Below are 21,755 nucleotides of genomic sequence, written 5' to 3' on the forward strand. Positions count from 1 at the left end.
TAAATGAACATGTGAAGAGTTCAGATGCAAAAGCCTCTAAATGCCATTTGAAATTTTCTTCTTTAATGATGATTTTTATCAAACTTGTACATTTAAGTTCAGCAATTTCACTGTTATTTAAGTTAGATGAACAAGGTTAGCTAAACTTTTTTGACCCTGCCTCTTAAAAGAATCGGAATCGAGAATCGTTAGGAACCGGAATCGAAACAAGGAATCGGAATCGGAATCAGAATCGTTCAAATTCAAACGATACCCAACCCCATGGGGAAGTGATGTATGCCGTAAAGTAGTCGAGTTTTGTAGTTCTTTTTGTGCTCGGGTTCCTACCCGCTCCCCGAAGTTACGTATAGTGCCGGTAAAAGCGATACAGACACCGTCAGGCTACGGCAGACCTGTCATTCATCCTATTGTAAGTCGATGGACCATCTCAAGGGTTTTGGAAAAATATTATAAAGGTTGAAAAAGTTACATAGTGCTGCTTTAAGTGGCTTTTTGATTTATTCATAATATCAACAAATAAAACATACTTTAAGGGTGTAAACGTTCAATATAATTAGGCAGACTTGTTTTTCACAAGGCAAACTCAGCAAGACACAATTGCAATGAAGCAACAATTGAAACATATAAAACAAAATGATTTTGCGCCAACACATCCCCACCAGCAGCACTGAGGTTGAAAATACATATTATTCGATTGAACAATGTACTGATGTAAATCACTCATTATACAGGGACGATTTGCATACAGCTTATTTAAATGAACACTTGCTCATTACACATGCAATATTTTTCCTGGTCTTAACTGTTATAACACATGTCATGGCAACTAAAAAAGCCATGTGAGTGTGTGCGACTCGCTCTCCGGAGCGGATCAGACCACATGTGCTCTACTTCAGCCCGTAGCAAAGCGTTTCACACTCTCAAACGCTCACACACTCCTCAAGCCTCGGCCTGATTCACACAACCGTTCACATGACCTCCGATGAGACATGAGATGTAGATAAACATGCGTATGATGTGAAACACAGTGAGCACAATGGACTTTTGTTTTTAATACGACTGAGAAAATAATCAGATTTAAGCATTTACATGCTTCATTTTTTAGTTGATTTTCATTTACGTGTACATTTTCAGTAAAACCTCTTTTAGTCTGAATGTTTGATTGACGATTACTAACCGGTTTTATTGGTGCATGTAATCATAGTTACTGTGAATACTTCTCTCAACTAATAACCCCTGTCCTTGAGCTCATCCTCTCTCTCACACACACACACACACACACACACACATTGGTCTTGCAAAGAGCATAAAGTCAATGCCCACCTGGGGGGCCTGAAAAGTGATCTGTAAAAACAGCGTCCCTCGAGCGCAGGAGTGCTGTAGAGACATTTGTCACGTTGTCTTCTCCTTGACCTCGAGCGCTCAGGCGACCTGATAAAACCTGCCGCATTAAAGTCCAAGACTGCAGAACTTTACAGCATGTTTGCCAAGATACCAGAATGGGGAACGGTGGACTGAATTAAGCACATGTGGCCAGCGTATACAGCGCAACCTGTTTTTAAAGGGTTAGTTCACCCAAAAATGAAAATTCACCCTCATGTTGTTCCAACCCCGTAAGACCTTCGTTCATCTTCTCAACACAAATTAAGATATTTAAGATATTAAGATCGCTCCTGCATACAGTCCATAGGCTTCTTGAGGGAATGACTCGAAAAGTCATTAAAGACATCGTTAAAATAGTCCAAGTGACTACAGCGGCTCAATCTTAAGTTTATCAAACGACGAGAACACTTTTGTGCGCAAAAAAACAACAAAACTAACGACTTTATTTCAACTATTGGTTTATTTCTCTCTCTGCGCGAGTCAGGTTACTAGTTTAATAGCGTAAGCTTCTGTTATTGTACGTCACACGCATCACACACATGACCAGCGTCGGCCAATAGTGAGCCTACGTGTGACGTAGCTTTAGCAATCACACTACGTTAACTGACTACAGGCCCATGGAGAAGGAAGTGAATAGTTGAAATAAAGTCGTTATTTTTGTTGTTTTTTTGCGCACAAAAGTGTTCTCGTCGTTTGATAAACTTAAGATTGAGCCCCTGTAGTCACTTGGACTATTTTAACGATGTCTTTAATGACTTTTCGAGCCATTCCCTCAAGAAGCCTATGGACTAGTATGCAGGAGCGATCTTAATATCTTAAATATCTTAATTTGTGTTGCGAAGATGAACGAAGGTCTTACGGGGTTGGAACAACATGAGGGTGAGGAAATACTGACAGAATTTTCAGTTTTGGGTGAACTAACCCTTTAACTGTGGAAATGTGACGCTGGGACGCATAACCAGTGGACCAATGGCATTGCAGCGTCTCTAAATTAGGTTTGGTGTTTCTGAAGTGTGTGATCAGAATGATGTGGTGTAATTCCCCCATAAGCGTCTGACACACACGAGAGTGTTCCCGAACACCAGCGTCCGCACGAGTTTCGTCTGACGCTCGACACACACTCGTTTATGACGGAGGGAATCCGTTTCTCAGATATGCTGTGCCTGTTCTCTTGAAGACGGGATGGGAACGCTCTCTCGTTCATTCCTGCCGATACCTTCACATATGGTTGTATTACCCGGTGCGAAAGCCCCTATAATGAGAAATCACTAAAGATGGTAGTGAAATTTAAAGCTCTTCCTGATGCTTTATTTCATAACCACATCACTAAATGCTGTCCAAGTGTTTACGTCTGCATTGCTTCTCAGTTGTGGGTCTATGTAAAGTGCGTGACAATTTTCTTTTCAAATAACCCCATTTCTTCCAGAAAACTGCAGAAATTAAAACATATTTTGTTCTCCACGTGTGTGCAGTTGAACAAATCTGAATAATTTGTAAAATCTTAATTCCACAGAAAAGTCCTATAAAATATTACTGGCTCCTTCTTGAAGTAGTCAAAATAGTTTGATTTCCAGCAAATGATTCTGGAGCGTGAATTGAAAATGCCCACAGTATATAGAAGTCATGTATTCAGAGAAATGACTCATTCTCCGGTACAACGAAGAACATGAACAGAAGGAAAAATCAAACCAATGAAATAACAGAAGGTCAGGCACGAGATTATAATGATCTCAAGCTTTAAGTGCATCTCGGAGACTTTATTCCTGCTTCCACCATATATAACGTAAACCACAGGTTCGAGGTCCAACCCCACTAGAGAAACCTTCATGAACGGTTTCAGCAAACTACGGTGGAGACTCAAGCTGAGCGTCAGACTCACGCTTCGACAGATCCGCGCCGCTTCGATCAGGCAGAGTTACAATAAAGCCTGACAAAACAAGACAAACCCTTCTGGGATAATTCTGCCAGAACAAACGAGACCAAATTACAGCTCACTGCTAACCCACACCATCTCTGTTTTCAGGACATAAAATGAAGCTTTCAGAGAAAACAACAGGCAGTCGATCCTGCAGGATCTTCAGCCATGCACTCGGCTTTCTCTGATGCTTTTAGGAAGCGCTTGATTGCAGTTATTCTGACCGAGACCAAAATACCACATCCAGGCTGTCAGTGCCATTTCAATGAGTCTCTTCTGCTCAACAAAGATGCATTTGATCCAAACACAGTAATATTGGGAAATATGATGTCAAAGCTGAACATTCAGCAATCCGAAATCACTCTAACATGATGATTTAGTGCTCACGAAACATTAATGATTATGATCAATGTTGACAGCAGCTTTGTGTGCTGGTGTAAACCATGATTGCAGATTATCTCTGCAACATGTAAAACACTGACAGTGTTGTGAAGCGGTCATGTGAAGATGAGAGTGTTTCTTCCTCTCTGTGTTTGTGTGAGCGTTGCAACTGTATTGATTTTCTTGATTAAACGATTCTCCACAATCAGGCAGAAGTACAGCAGGCCAAGACCCCGCGTGTGTGTGGGTGGACAAACACACACACTTCACCGACTGAACCAGATCTGCATTGCCTCGGGGATATGCGGGATTGGTGTTAAAGTTTCCACTGGTTAAAGCTAGTGTGTATCAGCAGTGTAACACTGTGAGATAAAGAGAAAAGCAACAGGACATTTTGTCGATTGCTTGATTATTATTTCTGAAATCTGCAGTTTAGTGCTTGGAATAAACCTAGTTTGAGCCTGTTTAACTTCTGCAAACATTTGATAATGATAAAGACATGGTAACGTGACTGGAACTGTCACACGGTCAGCCTGGGCCAGGAAAGTTCTCAGTTCTCACATTGGCTAACATGGTTAATGTTTTAAAGAAATCTTCAATGAATGTTTTAAGGATGCTTGCTCATTTCAAATATTTTTTCTATAAGGTTAAATGTTAACTTAGATATAACGTTTTAACTGTAATTTTGAGGATGTTTAAGATAAAAGCTTATACAATGTTCCATAGTAACAAAGGAGGAACATTATCAAATCAACGTTCGCAAAATGTTTAGAGGATATCATTGAGGCCTGAGATGTATTTTATAAAACGTTCTTGTAATGTGTTAAAGCAAGAATGAGTGTTAAATGAACACTGAAGAGTCTTAAAATTAATTTGATAATTATGTTATTAATTCGCCTTTGGCTAAGCCACGCCCTAGAATGTAGATTGACCAATCACAGCGCAGCTAAGAACGAGCTCCCACAGAGGTCCGACACTTTTTGACAGCGCTCCATTGACTTTCAACACAGCCGTCTCATATTTTCCGTCGAAGTTTTATCCAAAATATGGTTAAACGTTGTGCCTCGGACATTTGTAACACAGATACCTCACAAGTGCCGTCTTTGGAAATTGTGTGGACGTCCTCAGTCAGCTAAACCCGCAAAGATCAACAAGCACATATTTTTTTACTTCTAACCTTACTGTGACTGTGAAGTTATACTAGTTAGACCGTTTTATAATGTTTTAGGTTATGATTTCGGTTCTCATACCGGTTGTTGATACTCTAGCACACGCTGCTAATAAGTACAACGTTATACTGGTGTAGTCTGTTTGCTTTGTAATAACGATTATAGAAGTGAATAGAGACCTACCCAGCTCTGCATGAACAGTGTTGCTCCCTGATATTGTTAGTCCCAGCCTCCGTCTCCATTAGTAGGAAATCCGGTGATTATTTTTTTGACTGTGACCGGTAACTTTATGCTTTTGCCTCTATTTTGATGCCTTGTTGTTTCTTGCGTTTCACCTGTATGTCTTGAATATAGCCTTCGAACGCATATTGCAGCCCCTTTTGCCTACTTCTATCGAACACTTTATATAAAATTTTGATAACATTTCAGGAAGGGCTGTCACAGCATAAGCCATGTTGATACCAAACCAGAGCCCAGATGAAGTTTGACGGATGTAGCAACAATAACTAAGGGGGGGCGTGGCTTAGCCAAGGGTGAATTGTGTGATGACTGACCATTATTGAAGACACCTGATGTCAACAAGTAGAATCACTAATGGAGAAAATCTAATTTTAAGCCACCATTATGGTGATCAGTGTTTGCTTTAGTTGGGCTCTTGATCCTTAAATAATTTTTTTTAGATTTTGTTTGGCTGTTATAATTGAGTTGTAACTGCCACATGAACAAAAAGAATGGTGTTCGGGTGTGGATGGTTATGTTTAGCCGTAATCATCATTTGACTTGAATCACTAAACATCATTCATATTTAGCAGATGCTTTTAACCAAAGTGACTTACAACAGAGGACTACAATTTAGATAATTAGGTTTACAGCAGCCTGGTGATTCTACAGCATACAATTTGTGCATCTGTCCATCATAAAAGTGCATCTGTCCTTCATAAAAGTGTATCTGTCCATCATAAAAGTGCATCTGTCCATCATAAAAGTGCATCTGTCCATCATAAAAGTGCATCTGTCCATCATAAAAGTTCATCTATCCATCATAAAAGTGCATCTGTCCATCATAAAAGTGCATCTGTCCTTCATAAAAGTGCATCTGTCCATCATAAAAGTGCATCTGTCCTTCATAAAAGTGCATCTGTCCATCATAAAAGTGTATCTGTCCATCATAAAAGTGCATCTATCCATCATAAAAGTGCATCTATCCATCATAAAAGTGCATCTGTCCATCATAAAAGTGCATCTGTCCTTCATAAAAGTGTATCTGTCCATCATAAAAGTGCATCTATCCATCATAAAAGTGCATCTGTCCATCATAAAAGTGCATCTGTCCATCATAAAAGTGCATCTGTTCATCATAAAAGTGCATCTGTCCATCATAAAAGTGCATCTGTCCTTCATAAAAGTGTATCTATCCATCATAAAAGTGCATCTGTCCATCATAAAAGTGCATCTATCCATCATAAAAGTGCATCTGTCCATCATAAAAGTGCATCTATCCATCATAAAAGTGTATCTATCCATCATAAAAGTGCATCTGTCCATCATAAAAGTGCATCTATCCATCATAAAAGTGCATCTGTCCTTCATAAAAGTGTATCTATCCATCATAAAAGTGCATCTGTCCATCATAAAAGTGCATCTGTCCATCATAAAAGTTCATCTATCCATCATAAAAGTTCATCTATCCATCATAAAAGTGGATCTATCATCATAAAAGTGCATCTGTCCATCATAAAAGTGCATCTGTCCATCATAAAAGTGCATCTGTCCATCATAAAAGTGCATCTGTCCTTCATAAAAGTGCATCTGTCCATCATAAAAGTGCATCTATCCATCATAAAAGTGTATCTGTCCATCATAAAAGTGCATCTGTCCATCATAAAAGTGCATCTGTCCTTCATAAAAGTGCATCTGTCCATCATAAAAGTGCATCTTTCCATCATAAAAGTGCATCTATCCATCATAAAAGTGCATCTGTCCATCATAAAAGTGCATCTGTCCTTCATAAAAGTGTATCTGTCCATCATAAAAGTGCATCTATCCATCATAAAAGTGCATCTGTCCATCATAAAAGTGCATCTGTCCATCATAAAAGTGCATCTATCATCATAAAAGTGCATCTATCATCATAAAAGTTCATCTATCCATCATAAAAGTGCATCTATCCATCATAAAAGTGCATCTGTCCATCATAAAAGTGCATCTGTCCATCATAAATGTGCATCTATCATCATAAAAGTGCATCTGTCCATCATAAAAGTGCATCTATCATCATAAAAGTGCATCTGTCCATCATAAAAGTGCATCTGTCCATCATAAAAGTGCATCTATCCATCATAAAAGTGCATCTGTCCATCATAAAAGTGCATCTATCCATCATAAAAGTGCATCTGTCCATCATAAAAGTGCATCTGTCCATCATAAAAGTGCATCTATCCATCATAAAAGTGCATCTGTCCATCATAAAAGTGCATCTGTCCATCATAAAAGTGCATCTGTCCATCATAAAAGTGCATCTATCCATCATAAAAGTGCATCTGTCCATCATAAAAGTGCATCTATCCATCATAAAAGTGCATCTATCCATCATAAAAGTGCATCTATCCATCATAAAAGTGCATCTGTCCATCATAAAAGTGCATCTGTCCATCATAAAAGTGCATCTATCCAACAAAGTGCATCTATCCATCATAAAAGTGCATCTATCCATCATAAAAGTGCATCTATCCATCATAAAAGTGCATCTGTCCATCATAAAAGTGCATCTGTCCATCATAAAAGTGCATCTGTCCATCATAAAAGTGCATCTATCCATCATAAAAGTGCATCTGTCCATCATAAAAGTGCATCTATCCATCATAAAAGTGCATCTATCCATCATAAAAGTGCATCTATCCATCATAAAAGTGCATCTGTCCATCATAAAAGTGCATCTGTCCATCATAAAAGTGCATCTATCCAACAAAGTGCATCTATCCATCATAAAAGTGCATCTATCCATCATAAAAGTGCATCTGTCCATCATAAAAGTCGGCCACCTACTGGCGGTTCAGTTTCATGTTTAAAAGTATTATTAATTTTTTCTTGTATATTTAAAACATTAATCTAATAACATTAGGCTATTTATTGCAGTTGTAATTTTGCAGTGTATAGACTATTTAAATAAATTATTTAATTTGTTTCATTATTATAAATGAATTTATTGATCAAACGTAAGAATTTGATGTGAAAGATAATGCATTCATTTAATAAGGTAAAAATAAAAATCAGCGCCTTTTATAATGGCAAATATTACAAATATGCAGATGTAAATATGTGATCACTGATGAGAGTATTGCTTCAGAATAAATTAGGCTATATTTATACCCAAAAAATCACCCCAGAATAAAAAAAAAAACTATTATTTTACATTTGATTATTCAATATCTGTACGTGAATACTGTAATTAGTTTATTTAATAGGCTTAATATTTTTTTCTATTAGATTTGTTTTGGCCATTGATTGTAATTAAGTTTATGTGTTGTTTTGCATCCCCCTGCGCGCGTCCACACCAGCGCGCGACATCGATGTGTTCATTGTAAGCGCGTGCTCGTCTGCCGCTTTGAATGCTCGAGCTCGTTACAGCTGGATTTTTTCTGATTGTCTATCAGTGTTTTATCGTATTAAAGTATTAACTATACTATAATATTTACTATATTTCTTTATGTCGTTATCATCAGCTGTGGTGTGAACTCTGCAATTGTTTAATATTGAGAACGATTTTTAGAACTACATCTGAATCTTTATTTTCTTTATAGTTATCTTGTGAACAGACGTTGATCCTTAAGAACAGAAGCTTCTGTCACATGAAAGTCAATCAAACAAGAGCAGATAGCAATGCGCACTGTTAGTCCATGAATGACTTGTTCAGAAGCTCTCCCGTGTGTCGTGGCATTAAACAGGACAGATACTTGATAAAAGTGAAGACAAAAATCCCATTTCCCCTAAGAATCATATTGTGAAATGTCAGACTGTTACAAGAAACCGTAACTCGTTTCTCATGAAGTTTTTTTTTTCAATGCAATCCAGAGCTAAGCAAAAACAGAGGTTTAAGGCAGCGAGGAACTTGCACTCACCTGCATGATCTCGAGCTCCGTGTTCTTCTCAATCACATATCGAGCACTCGGGGAGAAGAGTCGCCGTGTCGGTATCCACGTCGGTGTGTAACTGGCCCTGCCGAGCGGTTTCATCAGGTGTGTGTCTATGAATCTCCCACACACACCTGGGCATCTGCCTCTGAACGCTTCATCATCATCATCATCATCACCTGTCCGAGCCCGTGAAGCCCCGCGCGCGATGTGAAACAGCAGAGGCTCCTCACATCAGCTGAGGCTGCAACCATGGAGACCAGATTACACGTCATGATGCTGCCGATAACGCGCTTTATTATCCGCCAGGCAGCGACACGAATATCGCATGTTAACTCTTTTTTTTTATTATTGAAACATTTTAAAAGAAAACAATCACAATATAAAACAAATAAACAGAAAAAAAACTACAAGACATATAATAATATACTATATACATGCTATACATATACTATAATTAACAATACATATACCAATGTATATAACTAATCAGAAAAAAAATACATATCAAAGGAAAAGATCTGTGCACTGTTTATAGGCTATTCCTTACGAGGAATATATGAAGAGTTCAGAAGATGCAAAAGCCTCTAAATGCCATTTGAAATTTTCTTCTTGAATGATGATTTTTATCAAACTTGTATATTTAAGTTCAGTAATTTCACTTAAATAACAATTAATAGGTAATCATCATTGCCATTTAAGTGAGATCACTGAACTTAATTATACAAGCTTGATAAAAATCATCATTAAAGAAGAAAATTTCAAATGGCATTTAGAGGCTTTTGCATCTGAACTCTTCATATAGGCCTATATAAAAAAAAACAAATAAATACCTAAAGTTTTTTTTTTTTTTATAAAAACCTGTCAATAAACAAAGATTTATGATCTTGAAAAAATAAACACTATGATGTAAAATGAGTAGTTTTTTCAGATCGTGCATAATTTCTATGTGTCTATAATAATGAAATGTCAGTAAATAAGTGTCACTGATCATGGGACTCTTGTGCTGTGAAGCTCAGGCCTTTGTTCACACGGACACGGGTATAGACCATTTCACAAGATGTAAACAACACTGGGCCAGAAGCACTTCCTGTTTCAGTTTTTTAACTCTACAAACAAAGACCCCGGTTTTGCTATCTACACGACACCACTATAATATGGCATACTATAATATGCCGAACCGCATAAAAATAAGTCATACTGAGACACTCTCATGTGCATTCAATTCAACCTTTCTGTTTGTGTCACGTAACATTTGTTAACATTGTAAGGATAGATTTACACATGCTAATATTTCTGAGGATGGCGTTATATGTGAAAGTCCATTTAAAAAATGTAACAACAACAAACAACTCATCTCATGTCACTCAACTCATCCATTGTTTCCATTATTTCATTAATTAGTGACTGTTAGCTGCAGTCCGCCGTTTGTCCTCCTGGTCGCCATCTCTGTTCGAAATCTGCTATTGCAGTCATTTGCAGAATAATCAACTTTACGTGAGTTGTACCTCGACACGGCACAGCGCGAAACTAGCATGTATAAACCTTAATTAAACAATTTAAAAATCTATTAAAAAGGAATTTATGTCTGTATGATATTATGCCGCAGCCATGTATTCTCTACATTGGTTGTACACTCGTTATCGCGGTTTAAGTTTAAAGCTTTATTAATCCCCAAGGGGCAATTAGTTTGAACTCACATGGTGCCTCAACATGAAAACACTGTGAAATTCAGAATTCGGTGCATTGTGGGATTGAATGAGTGCACTCAATAATGTCCGCTATGGTTTCGGACACCACTAAAATGGCTGTCCCCTCAAATAGTGCCCTATTTAAGGCTAAAGGGGGCGATTTCAGACACAGCTCTAGTTTTTCTGTGTCCATTTGATTTATTACACCTGTCGTCCAATTAATGATCTTATCAGCTCGCTCATTTGTACTCGCTTTGTTCTGGTCGATACCCCGTGTGTCCTTGTCCTGTCTAGTTACAGTTTTTCTCAATCGCTTTGGCTCAATTCTCAAATGAGACTTTTTTTTCTCTAAACAATAAATCAATCAATCAAACTTTAATACAGACTCAAAGTCCAATTTGAAAAAAACAAAACAAAAAAATAAAAAAGCCAATAAACAACGTACAGTACACCCATACAATCCATTACAACCATACAATTTTGTGAACATAGACTTACAAAATACACCAGTACCAGTGTCTCCAAAGCTTTGACTGATACCATGTAGTACTAACCCTTAAATTTATTACGTAAACTCACAATAATTTCATTTTTAGAGTCATTGAGTCGGCAGATAAATCTATATATAAAATTACGTAACAGTGCTTTAATAAGTTCAGATGTCTGAACAATTCGTTTCTTCTTCACATCAGATGTGAATTTCATATTGATTTAAAGGTTTTTTTCGATTGCTAACAAGCATTGTTCAATGCTGAAGTTTTAAAACAGCGACACACAAGTGTATATGGACCAAACTGTGAATAATCTTTCATTGCTTTTCAGACAAAATACATTCAATCACCACATTTTTCAAAATCCACAAACACTTTTGTCATTCGTTCTATATATACATAAACAATATATTTGCAGGATATTTCTTATATGCTAACACACTGCTTTCGAAACTGTGCAACTGACTGAAGGCTTTACATCAGGTTTTGAAAGAATGACTTGCTGCGTTACAAGTGTCATCAGTTTGGATTTTTGTACTAAGAGTTTTGAAAATGTACACCTTACTTGTGAAAATAGTACCAAAGCGAACAGTGCCGCTGCTAGCCTAAGCATAATTCCTTTATGATCATTCGTCCTTTTTTGTCATTCGTTTAACATTTATAACCAAAAAAAAAAAACTGTCAAATATATACTTACATCTTATCTTATCTTGACCGTACACTGAAGCGTCGAGTTGCACTGTTAAAATTCGCGCTCAGCGTCTGTGAACATAAACATAACACACTGTCCTCTGTTTCTGACGTGCTCTCTGCTCGGCGCCGCTGCGGATTGAAGATGAAGAACGCGCTGAATCTGATTATAAGAAGATTGATTTTTCGTTAGGATATTTTTGGTGCCCTCTCAGCACTTGGTCCCCTACGTGATGCACGTGGTGGGAGCGGCGGCACTCAAAGCGAATAAAAAAAAACTGTATAATGAGTTTCAACTCACCCGTTGGCGCACTTGCGGAAAATTGTTTGTGTTGAAAATTGAATTGAAATTGAAAGAGTCTGTAGCCATGTTTCCATCGACACGTTTTTATCCGAATTAAGTGATATCGAATGAAAAAAGCCTTATGGAAACAGTAAAATTCGATGAAATTTCATGAAAATCGACTCAAATGAAATACGTTCGGTCTCATCGGATTTTCTCTTGATCGATATACGGCTAATGCGATAAAAGCTGATGGAAACGTTATTTGCCGAATAAATAATGAATTGCGATTAAGTTTTATGCCCTTTTATGGTTGCAACACGCCAGAAGACGAGTTCATTTCCGGCCAGTCTGTTTGCGCACACATGGCGGATGACGTCAACAAAGACAGATGTAAGTGGACAAAGCAAAAAGATGCTTCAACCAAAGGGTTTCCGTGAACCACGATCTCCCAGAACTGATGGAGCGCTCGTTCCCAAACCACAGTCACCGCTGTCGTCGGGCATACGTGCATCGTCATCATCATAGCAATGTTTATAGCGTCGCTGTTTTCTTAGGTTAGTTTTGCTTGTTTTTACGTGGCTTGGTTGAATTGTAATGTATAATGTGGTCTGTTATTTCTAGTTAACCGACTGCGGCGCTGCTAGTATAACACACCGTTGCCATGGACGCAGTTCAGAGACGGAACAGACTATTTCCTTTAGCAGAAGCAATACTCGTTTTTAAATCAATAAACTCGTTTTTAAGTCAATATTTTGTGTCAAATTATTTATTTATTTGGTTGATTTATATGTAATAAGCAGTGAAATCCTCAGTGAAATGAAGCGAACAGACGGACGATGTTTTACCTCATCAGCTGGAGTTTGTCCTATTGGAGTCCAGAGGAAGCTTATGCGGCGACTGTCTTCTTCCACAACCAGCACTGCACAATATTCTGTATCGCTCAGTAGCTCCATCCGGTCTATCACGAGGTAGGCATCTATGTTATCTAGCTATGCGTGTAATGCGGCGGGGCTAATCCGGCCGTGTTGAAGTAGGCGTGGATCTTCTCCTGCGGGGGTGGTGTTTTATCCTCTTTGACGTCATAGTTCCCCACTTTGTTTGCTGAGGCTGGTGTCAATAAAAGCTTTTATTGGACTAACAAGGCCGTTTTCAGTTCTGAAACTTACAGGATATTCTTATAATATGAAGGAAAATTTGATTTCTCAGTTCATCACCCCTTTAAGGCAAAATCATAAAGTTTATAAGACTTGTTTATTCTTTAGATACATAGAACATATTCCCATTTGCGCATCATAAAGGTCCAAAAATTTGGGATGATGAGTTGAGTGATGCGAAGCAACCGCTCGGTCGTTCAATCGTTTCTTTTTTAACAGGTTCATTGAAACTCTCCCTCACTATTTTGTATAAGTTCAGATCCAACACACCTGTCTGTAATCAAGAGCTCCTGAAGGCCCTGCAGCCGAGTCGAAAGATGTCAATCACAGTACTGATGGTCTTCACCAAACACTGACCCCTAAACCTACCCGCCACTGTAACCGTAACCACTGAAGTTATATCCGCTGAACTGGTTTGGGGGAAAGCCACGCCTCCTGATGATCTTAATTAGCTGCTTCAAGTGTGTTTGATCAGGACAGGAACAGCACTGGGAACGCCACTGGTTTAGAGAGGCGTACAGCTTGGCCTGTAAGAATGGAATAAGCTGAACAATAAAATTAGTTTATATCCAGCTGTTCTCTATACTTTAATTAAGCCTGTTATGTGCTTTTAAGAAGAAGCTTTGATTTAGATTTAATGCAGAATTATCTCAGCTGTCAAAACGTCCCAGGAGAAAAGAAAAGGGGCAATGTAATTACCAGGGTGAGAGGGAAACCATCCAAATCATGAGCTCAAAGAGCTCATAATGACACGTGTAATTATAAGAACATGTTTAGAGTCGCAGATGCTTCATTATTGTTCAACAAACCAGCTCTGTCTGTGTGTGCTTTTGGATTCGTCTAATGTACTGAAATATTTCCTCATTATTTATCAAATTTGTATTCATCACATGCTGACAGGGAGAAGGAGTTTGAGATCTGACTCTCAATAAACTACATTAGATTAGCATTACAGTGTTTTCTCTCAATCTATTAGAGTAGGACACTTTCTGCATGCGATTCAGGCGAGGTTTTATCTGTCCTCTAAAACTGCTTAAAGTTGATATTTCTTTTTTTACCTTTTCTTTAGTGTGCAACATCGAGAATACAAACAAAACTTGACAAAGACACATGACAAACATGAGGGCTTAAACACTAAACCAACTTTTTTTAGTTAATGATCTGCAAGAACGGATCTTTATTAATACCAGTCATTGATTCGAGCAACTTTTTTGACATTTGTGTGTAAAGTGTTTTATTTCTACAATATATGGTGTAAAAACGTCTTAGTGCTGCCCTCTTCAGGTTGAACGGTGGCTACTGCAGTTGAATTCTCCGCACTTCGTGACGTACGCAGGTTTCAGCTCACCACGCGAGCTACGCCCTTGGCAGAATAAAAACCATCTTGTGTCGTCAAAACCACTGTAGGGAGTCAGGAATTGGGATTGTGAGTATTGAAAACGAGTGTTTTAGCATCTATTTCGTCCCCTCTATCTCCGCTGGGCTCTGCCCACTTTTTCAGCATTTTCAATTATTGCCAGTGGGTGGAGTCAGGCTCTGACCAGGGGTTTAGTTACCCTTTAAATACACACAAGACTAATGACAAGACAAGGGACACCTGTGAACAATGAACAAATGACACATCAGACAAGGGAACACATGGCAGAGTCACATGACTAACAAGGAATCACATGACAGACATGGAAACATGACAACGCATTCTTGAGAATACAAGAATACATTTTGTGCGGAAATAAAACCAAAATAACGACTTTATTCGACTATTCCTTTTCTTCCTTGTAGGCCTGAGACGAGAGTTCAAGAGATTTCCACGACGCATGCGCGAGAACTGAACTGAAGTAGTTGAAGGAGATCGCAGTTCTTGCGCATGCGTCGTGGAAATCTCGTGTGTTGGGTATTGCCCCACTGAATGCCTTTGATTCTTTATTGTGCTCAACCGCTTCAGTACTCTGATCATGGAGTAGGAGTCATCAGATATTTTCCACCTTTTATTTCTGTGCAGGTTTTCACCATTAACAGTTCTCTCTCAGTGAGTTTAGCATAACAGAAATAAGCAAACAGAAGACAACAGAGCATATAAAACTTACAGTGTCCTCCTCATAGTATTAAAGTATGAGTATAATATCTTATGCATAAACATAACTAAACGAGATATCCAGATTAGCCATAAAGCTTCGGCACTTCCACGTGCGTCACACGCGTCTCACGCGACAAATTTATGTACAGATCGTGAAACACCCGCGGCTTACAGACTTAAGGTTAAAGATAATCCCAACAGAATAAACATTCAATATTATAAATATAAAGTCAGGAAATGAACTTACTTCGTCAAGAACTTTCCCTGCACTCAGAAATACTGCACGGCTGGAAAAATGCGTCATACTCTGACCGTGTATGCACAACTTAACCCTGTCACTTCCGCTCAAACCATAGACATAATATATACATAGACGCCCTATTGGCCGCTTTGGAACGTTGCTGCGATACGTCAACGGGTCCGCCATTTTGCGGAGGTCAGACTGCATTGTAATTAAATGTAAGTAAACGGGTGAGCTGCGTTTTTCTGGATAAAAACATTCTTGGATAAGAATGGTGAAGATCCCCATACTGAGATATTTAAGTTTGCTCATTGTGGAAAAAGCATTTTAAGTGGTTGACCAGATTTTAGCAATAATATTGATAACTGATGGATCATTTATGATAATACATATGTCGTGGTACAACTGTAGTGCAATGCAAATAGTAATTATAAAGTGAAAAGTAAATAGTTTAGTCAGTAAAATAAACAAATAGTATACAGCAAATAAAATGGTAATGAATCCATGTAAAAATATTGATAATTCTATAATAATAGCAATAGAATAAGACATTTCTACAGAATAAACACACACAAAAAATATATTTAATATTTAGCTCTTTGTGCTAAATTTCAGTTTTATTGATCAGTAATAGGCTAGCCATTATAACAGAAGTAGCTTCAGTCAAACATACTGTTAAAATAGCCTAAATATAAAGTTATGAAACTTTACAAAACTATTTACCAGGGAACCATTAATAGATTAATGAGACCAAAGATAAACACAAATTATACGAATTATATCTCATGTTTAACCTCTAGACTAGAGACATCCGAGCCAGCGGCAACCGTCAGAAGCACTGGCCGAGGTACGGCTGTTCCAGGCGGGGGAGACGAGCGCTGGGCGGGGGCGCAGCAACTCCGAAAACTAGGCTCTATCTTTATAAACAAACCACATATTTGAGCTTTAAACAACTACATTGTCGACTGAAAAACTATTAAAACTACATTGCGTGACACAATAACAGTAGTATTTAATCTCTAAACGTTACTTACTAATTAAATCATGACCAAATACAACCAAAAACAAACGTTCAGTCTTGCTTGTGAAAGGTACTTCCTCGAAAGCTGTTTTCAGTTGTGTGGCGATTTGTCCAGCCCCAAGCAGCGCACAAAACAGGCATTTTTCTCAATTCCCGGTATGAGAGGTATGGGAAAGTTGCTCTCCCCAATATGGCGGCGCCGTTGACGTACGCTCCAGCGGCCAATAGGGCGTCTATGTATATATTATGTCTATGGCTCAAACAGCGTCCAACCAAATTGCGTACTACCTACATCCCACATACTAAGTACTCTACATAATACACTCTGTAAATATAAACTACAGCAGTAGATACTACTTAAACCCAGATAGTAAAGAATTCACAACATCGTGAACTCTCGTCTCAGGCCAACAAGGAAGAAAAGGAATAGTCGAATAATAGTCGAATACTCGTCGCTTGATAAACTTATAGTTGAGCCGCTGTAGTCACATGGAATATTTAAACATTTTCTTTAATGACTTTATGGGCCGTCAAGTTTCGAACCCTTAGGAGTCTATCTAGGACTGATCTAGCTCTCAGATTTAATCAAAAATATCTTCATTTGTGTTCCGAAGATGAACGAAGGTCTTACGGGGTTGGTACAGCATGGGGGTGAGTAATTAATGACTTAATTCTCATTTTTTGGGGAACTAACCCTTTAAAAGATGTCCTGAACAATAATGAGCACACACTTTAAGACCTGTGCTATCCTTGAGCTGTGTGTGCGTTCGGACTCTCTGTGGGATAATGTACTGTCAGACGGTCATTATTACTAAATGAATTGCTTCATATAGCGATACAACACCTGATTGCTCTTTTCCCTATAATTTTCCTTTTCTTGAATTGTGATAATTATGTATTTTAGAGATATGTCTCTGGTTTATTAAAATGCTAATAAAACTATTCCCTGTATTGCAAACCATTAGAAATGCCAGACTCTATGCTGTAGATTATGAGCTTTTCAGATCAGAGCGATCTCTGAATATGCCATTAAGTTGTCATTAAGTCAACCACATCCCGCTTGTGCTGTCAATCATCTTTAAGAACGTCACCTCGGGAGACTCTAGGATTGCTTTTCATATTTCTGCTCTCATAAGTGAGGATGAGTGTCAACTTAAAGTCTAGACTAAACATGAGCATTTCAGGATTCAATACATAGCCATATCATTATGAGTGCTCTTCACATATCAGAAAAACTCCCTGCCACGCTGGATTGGGTATCGGTACGGCGAGGGTTTCTTGCTGTCCAGTTCCCTGTGATGGTCAAATTTCTTCTTCAGTATGTCTGTGGGTCCAACAGTCACAACGAGAGACAAACGGTCAGCCTATAAAGACATGTTCATATTGACATGAACATAAAGACATTCATATTGTTCCTGAGTGCCGTGTAAAGCGAAACGATGCTGATATTCACTTCAAATAGCTTTATTGGCATGACAAAAGTACATTTTGCATTGCCAAAGCATTGAAATGACATGTCTGATCCCGAACATGACACTCTGTGACTAATGAGGCCATGTGTAAACACACACACACACACACACACACACACAGAGAGAGAGAGCGGTGTAATTCTCGTCTGTCGATGGGGAGCGTCATCTAAACGCTGATGAGCGTCCACAGGCGTCTGGCACAGCTTCTGTCATGTTCATTCAGTCTCTGTGACACTGGAAGGAGAACAGCAGACTCACTCTCATGAACACACACACACACACTGAGAGCACATGCGTTGTGTTGTAGTAGCAAGCCCAAATCTCCAAAGACTGTTCCAGTTTCTTACATTTACATCTATCCTTTCAGAGTCAGTTTCTCACACTGGAACTTGGAACTAGTACATACTTGTTCACACACACACACACACACACACACACACACACACACACACACACACACACACACACACACACACACACACACACGTGTTCCCCTGGCGTTCTGTCATTATCCAAACCTGACTGACTTCGCTTTTCTCCATGGAACGCAATTCATTTCAATGAGAGCGAATGATGGAATAAATTATGAGGTTCACACTATGAAATCTCACAAAAAATTAAACGATGGCATAAAAAGACATAATAATTCATAATTACAACATACTAAATCATAATTGAGATAAAAAATGATTTTTGTATCTCATCATTTTTACTTTTTCATCTAATTTCGATTTTTTCTGTTCTTTTAATTTCGATTTTTTGTATGTATTATGACACATCAAGTCTAATTTAGTCTTTTTTCTTCTCTTATTTAAGACTTAAATGTACACTTTTTGTAAGAATTCAGAGTTTTTTCGGTAACACTTTACAATACGGGTGCACTAATATGCTTTAATTCATGCTTAACTAATGCACAGATAATCATGAGCTAATGTATAACTCATGAAGAACTAAACCATTAATTAATTTTTACTGCATCAGCAACTAATAAATATTTGATTAATAGATTAAGTAATACATGAATTGCTATTAATTCAATGTGTCATTCTGTATTAATCCCTTAATAACATATTTTATTAACTAATAGTGTAAATTAATGTGTTAATTACCACAATTAGTCAAAGCTATGCACTTCAACTTCCAGTTGTCTGCTTTAATTAATCATTAGCTAATGATTTGCAAAGATATCATTATGTTATGACTTTACTTGATGGGGCACATCATTATTAACTAGTCATTTAGTAATTGTAGTAATTTGGACATAAATTTCAACTAACAATAAAGTAATTAATCATGTATTAATGCATATTAGTGTACCTGTCATATTACCTGGAAGTTGAAATACAAGGCTTTGGCTCATTCTGGTAATTAACATATTAATTAACACTATTAGTTAAAAAAATGTATAATTAATTTATAACAATTCATGTATGAACTAATACATTAACCCTACAGACTCTTAATTAGTTCCTAATGTGTTAATCATTAATGAAGAGCTTAGATAATCATTAGTTACACATTAATTCAGTATTATCTGTGCATTAGTTAAGCATAAAGTGCACTGTATTGTACAGTGTTACCGTTTTTTCTAATGTGTTGGAAACACGCCGTCGTCAGAGATGGTGCCCGGGTCGGCTCACCGGGTCAAGGTGAAAGATATCATCTGTCCCCAAAGCAATGAACCGTCAGAACATGAGAAACCATGTTGATACGGATGGATTGTGCTGAAATTGAGAAGACAAATGATCACTACAAGTCTGCTCTAAATGCACAACACCACAGCTAGGGCCTAAATCAGTCACCACATAATAAACACATTCCTTTATTACATTTACCAAGCAAATATATTCTCCGTCCATTGGTAGATCCAGTGGTGACATGTAAACTAATGTTAAGCAGTGTGTGTGTGTGTGTGTGCAGTTATATGGTGAACAGGACAGCACTGAAACACAATGACCAAAATAAATTCATTAGGTAAAATATGTAAACTTAAAAAAAACTTAGACAGGCAGGCTTTGAGAAAAACTGAGAAATAAAACACGCGTTTTGGAGATGGAGAAAGACTCGATCCGCTCTGTGTTTTCATAGACAGGTAAGCAAATATATATTATTATTTTTTGTACACTCACAGTTATACTGCACTGTGTTTGTACTTCAGTAACGCTTGTTTGGTGACCAGGTCTATGGCAGTGAAATTAAATACAGGATGTGTTGAACAAAAATATTTAGCCATGACTATAGCAAATACTGTGGGTTTGTTCAAATGTTCTTTTAATACGATTGTTATAAACATGTGAAACTGTGCCGCGTTAACCCATCGAATAATTTATTAACCCGCGGAATCATATGACAAATAGTCACATATTAGTGACAGGCTAATATAGCATAACATATCACACTACTGGCAGCTAATTCTTTACGATGACATAACACACGTTCCAGTAATACAAAAACTAATTTGTTAGCTGATATATAATTTATATGATTTGCAAATTATATTAATCTCTGGATGTGAAGACGACATCTCCCATCGTTCCACTCCTGCATAGCGTCATCAAGCTTCGTCAGTGTTATTGTTTTGAAAATGCGACGTCTGATGGTGAAAAAATAAAATAATTTATTGTAGTGGATAAGACACATGCCTTTGGTGTGAGAGACCCGGTTCGAATCCATTGTGAGACACCGATGTGTCCCTGAGCAAGACACTTAGTTGCTCCAGAGGCGTGCGACCTCTGACATATACAGTACAGCAATTGTAAGTTGCTTTAAATAAAATCGTCAGCTAAATGAATAAACGTAAATGTCAGTGGAGTCGAATTATGAATAATAATACTGTAACACACTATTTCATGGAAACTTTTAATTTAAGTTCACATGATTACACATTCGTTCAGTAACATGAACAAGAGAAGATTCAACGAAACGCACAACACAATAGAGTTCATTGTTGAGTCCTATACATTAGAAGTCTTCTGAGTTCATATGATGTGTGAGGAACAGACTGAAGTTTCATTTACTGACCGAAAAACTGTAGCTCACAACCAATGTGCTCGACTTTAATTCTGTCCACTTCACTGCATGAGGAATATCCAGCAAAGCATCTCCACGTGTGTTCTTCAGAAGAAGGGAACGATGCTGGCTTCAAACCTTTCAACAGGGTCAGCCGTGGCTGTGCATATAACAGAAAGCTTGTGAGATGCCAGCTGATGTCCATGCTCTATCCACCATGAAGATGTATGAAGCTTAAGATGTTCTACGCAATCACAACACAGCTGGAGCCACATCAGGTCTGGGTCGCCAGAAGCAGAACACCTTTCCTCTCAACATTACTAACAACAGCCCATCTCTCTCTCTCTCTCTCTCATCTCTCACCTTCCACCCACCCCTCCACATAACTTCAATGGAGGGATATTGTTCATGATGTTTGTGCTCAGACTGTGTCCAGATGGCCATTCTCATCTTCAGCTGAATTGCAGAACGCTGACTCACACACACTGCGGCGCTCAGGTCGGAGGCGTCCCGTCTCAGATGATATTAGTATTCAGTTAATGTTTGAGTCTGTGGACCGGGGAGAGCTTGTCTTCATGGCTACAATAAAGTCAAATAAAAGCTGAAAATATCGACCTGGGAAGAAGATGACATTTGAATTTGACA

General features: G+C 38.1%; 1 protein-coding gene across 1 annotated transcript in view; it reads right to left on the minus strand.

Annotated features, from left to right (window-relative positions):
• Window positions 1–12,916, minus strand: part of htr1e (5-hydroxytryptamine receptor 1E) — a 31,214-nt gene extending 18,298 nt beyond the window's left edge. The window contains exons 1-2 of the mRNA XM_089118279.1: window positions 11,858–12,916; window positions 8,967–9,222 (exon numbers count right to left, since the gene is read on the minus strand). The gene's annotated coding sequence lies outside the window, so the exon portion shown is untranslated. The remainder of the gene's footprint in view (window positions 1–8,966; window positions 9,223–11,857) is intronic.
• Window positions 12,917–21,755: the final 8,839 nt, after the last annotated feature.

This window comes from Pimephales promelas, chromosome 13, assembly GCF_988280905.1.
Source record: "Pimephales promelas chromosome 13, fPimPro1.hap1.1, whole genome shotgun sequence".
Lineage (NCBI taxonomy): Eukaryota > Metazoa > Chordata > Actinopteri > Cypriniformes > Leuciscidae > Pimephales > Pimephales promelas.